Source organism: Oratosquilla oratoria, chromosome 8, assembly GCF_046742065.1.
Source record: "Oratosquilla oratoria isolate Oo_2021 chromosome 8, ASM4674206v1, whole genome shotgun sequence".
NCBI lineage: Eukaryota > Metazoa > Arthropoda > Malacostraca > Stomatopoda > Squillidae > Oratosquilla > Oratosquilla oratoria.
The window spans coordinates 31,111,808-31,116,222 of record NC_134784.1 but is presented as its reverse complement, the minus strand read 5'-3'; positions in this window follow the sequence as shown (position 1 = coordinate 31,116,222).

Genomic DNA, 4,415 nt, shown 5'->3' with positions numbered 1-4,415 from the left:
ATTTATTCCCTGCCATTTTAAATTCCTCAAATTCTGATAGACTTTCATCTATTTCCATATGATAGCCTACTTGCTTATCTACTTCACTAGTAAATGTGTCAAAATTCTTAACATCTACTTCATTTTCCTTTAGAAGATCTAAAATCTGTTCATCTTTAACTTTAATTTCACTTATAACTTGATCAATAACATCTAATTGTTTACTACCGAAATTAATGTTTAATGTCTTTTTAGTGAGTGAATCCTTTAATTTATTAAGAATTAGAGTAACTTTTCTTTTAAGTATACCCCTTTCTCGTTTCAATTTAACCAATGCAGTCTCAAATCCAGCTTCATCCTTATCCTCATTATCATTATCACTTGTCATGATTAGACTGTATTGATACAAAGTACAAAAAAATATTCAGGTTGTACTAGCCTATCCATAAATTAAAACAATTCGATTTCACTAAACATAGGCCATAATTCAACTAAACAAACCAACCTGGACACAAGGTTTCCACTAAGAACAAATAGGCCCTAGTATATACTAGGCGAACTTGACAAACTCATTTAATTGAACTCTTGAAACTATTATATAAAACAACTCAATTTACTTACGAATATGTTAAGCCTTTTAATAATAATCGGCACAGTGAATCAACAATTACCTTTTTATTATAAACAACTAGGCCCACTTAAAGGCTCGAATACTGAATCAATTCACGGCTATGGCGAATCAGATAGATTATCATTATGCCGAGTCTTGAAGTTAATAAAACCTCTCTTTAAATATATTGGAAAAGGATCTGTTTTCCTCATCCAAACAAATAATTCTTACTTTAGTTAAACTAATTCAAAATGAGAAAGTTGATTCTTACCTTCTTCTTGAATTTTAGATGTAATTTATAGAAAAGGTGGATTTTCGAGAGACCTGTTTTAACTCGGCCGAGTTATACTTACGTCCCTTTCGCCTTATTAAGTTTATCCGTTATTTTCAATTGTATAATCTTATGCTTTGTTTTAAAGAGAGGTTTCTCTTTATAGTTGGGAGTAATTGTTCCTCCGAAATTGATTTTCTGTAGTTTCAGTTGACACAAATTCTAAGCGTCTTGACTTCTCGAAAACAAGTATTTGAGTGAATCCGGTCGCAGGCCACACGCAATATCTATAATTTTCGCGACCATTGTTTACTTTTCACCGACCAGAATTTTCGGTATTTATTACAAATGTTCAAATTTTTCAATAGACTACAAATTATCAGTAGCAATTGATCATTAACATTATTAATTATTCAGATTTTATCCAATAATTTAAATATACATAATTTATTACTTTAATGAAATTAAACTTCTAGAGTTCAATAAACGAGTTCAATATGACGTCACCTTTTACGTAATTTCTAATAATATATATATATATATATATATATATATATATGTATAGATATGTATATATAAATATGTATGTATAGATAAGTATATATATATATATATATATATATATGTATATATATATATATATATATATATATATATATATATATATATATATATATATATATACATATGTGTGTGTGTATATACATTTGCCTGTATATACATATATATATGTATATATATATATATATATATATATATATATGTTTATATGTATATATATATATATATATATATCCAAGTCTATGTACTTATATATATATATATATATATATATATATATATATATATCTATCCAATTCTATATAAGTATATATATATATATATGTGTGTGTGTGTGTGTGTGTGTGTGTGTGTGTGTGTGTGTGTGTGTGTGTGTGTATTCACTTGGTCTTTGGATCACGTGTTGGACTCGTGATCGACAGCTATGTCCCTCCTGGAAGAGAGCTCAGAGCTCGTAGGTCCGATCTATGGGTAATGCTATGACCTTCCACACACACACACACACCCAACTCCCCGCCCACGAGAGTCAGAGTAACGACCCGAAGCGCAGCGGTACCGAAATAATTTCGGCCCTGGGCAGGATTCGAACCAAGTACTACGGGCACCACCATGCTAGTAGTTCAGCGCTCTACCAACTGCGCCACCGAGTCGTGTGTGTGTGTGTGTGTGTGTGTGTGTGTGTGTGTGTGTGTGTGTGTGTGTGTGTGTGTGTGTGTGTGTGTGTGTGTGTGTGTGTGTGTTCACCTTGGTCTTTGGATCACGTGCTCGGCTTGTGCTCGACAGCTATTTCCCTCTCGGAAGAGAGCTCAGAGCTCGTATGACCGATCTATGGATAATGCTGTGACCTTACACGCACACACACACCCAGCTCCCCGCCCACGAGAGTTGGAGTAACGACTCGGAGCGCAGCGATACTGAAATTCTTTCAGCCCTTGGCAGGATTTTAACCCGGACCGCTGTAGTGACAGTCGGAGACCACCCACCGCGCCACCGAATCGTGTGTGTGTGTGTGTGTGTGTGTGTGTGTGTGTGTGTGTGTGCGTGTGTGTGTGTGTGTGTATGTGTATACATTTGCTTGTATATATATATATATATATATAAGTATATAGAATTGGATAGATCGGTATATATATATATATATATATATATATATATATATATATACATATATATGTTGAGACATTCTGACAGGTTGATGTAAGCGGAATAGGAAACACAGGAGTCTTGGTCTTGAGTTTATTCCTGACTAGTTTCGCAGGTATGCTTTTTCAAAGGAATATGTGTACAAACGGGCTGTGGGCATTATATACATGGGGTGGACCTCACCACCTCTCCGAGTTACCATAGTTGGTGGCGAATGTGAACATCACATTGTGGCTCACGTAACAATGAAGACATTTTTATAATTAAATATGATAACACTAATACCAAATAAATTATTAATAGAAAATGTAACAATAGTAATGATAACGATGAAGATAAATAATTTAAATAATAATATTAACAATAATAACAAAGATGATAGTAGCAATACAGGAAATAATAACAATAAAATAAAAGTAATAATAATAAAAACAATAATAAAAATATATATATATAAAAATTATAATACTAATAACCAAGAAATGAAAATTATTAATATTAATTATGACAATAATGGTGAAAACAATGATAATAAAAACGAAAAATTAATTAAATATTTAAATAGTAACAATAGTAATAACAATAATAATAATAAAGATAATGAAAGTAATAATAATAAAGATGGTAATAATAAAAATAAAAATGTAATGATAAAATTATTATAAATATAATGATAGAAATAATAAATAAATAATAGTTATAATAACAATGATAATAATAATAGTGTTGAAAATAAATAGTAACAAATAGCATTAAAAGAATACATCATGAAAAAAAAGTTGGGGCAAGGTAGCATGGAGGAACTTCAGAGTGAAAGGAAGAAAGCTGGAGAGGGTAGGCCGAAGTGACTTCGGCCTACCCTCTCCAGCTTTCTTCCTTTCACTCTGAAGTTCCTCCATGCTACCTTGCCCCAACTTTTTATCATGATTTATTCTTTTAATGCTATTTGTTACTATTTATTTTCAACACTATTATTATTATCATTGTTATTATAACTATTATTTATTTATTATTTCTATCATTATATATTTATAATTTTATCATTACATTTTTATTTTTATTATTACCATCTTTATTATTATTACTTTCATTATCTTTATTATTATTATTGTTATTACTATTGTTACTATTTAAATATTTAATTAATTTTTCGTTTTTATTATCATTGTTTTCACCATTATTGTCATAATTAATATTAATAATTTTCATTTCTTGGTTATTAATTTATATATATATATATATTTTTATTATTGTTTTTATTATTATTACTTTTATTTTATTGTTATTATTTCCTGTATTGCTACTATCATCTTTGTTATTATTGTTAATATTATTATTTAAATTATTTATCTTCATCGTTATCATTACTATTGTTACATTTTCTATTAATAATTTATTTGGTATTAGTGTTATCATATTTAATTGTAAAAATGTCTTCATTGTTACGTGAGCCACAATGTGATGTTCACATTCGCCACCAACTATGGTAACTCGGAGAGGTGGTGAGATCCACCCCATGTATATAATGCCCACAGCCCGTTTGTACACATATTCCTTTGAAAAAGCATACCTGCGAAACTAGTCAGGAATAAACTCAAGACCAAGACTCCTGTGTTTCCTATTCCGCTTACATCATACATATATATATATACATACATATACATACATATATATATATATATGTATCTATATGAAAATGTATACATACATATACATACGTATATGTATATATACATATATATACATATATATAGATAGATATATAATTGGAGTTGACAGCAGTTTCTGCGTTCACGTTTTTTTTTCTTTTTCTTTTTTTTTTGTTTTTTTTTTGCTGAGTAGTTCGTTCCC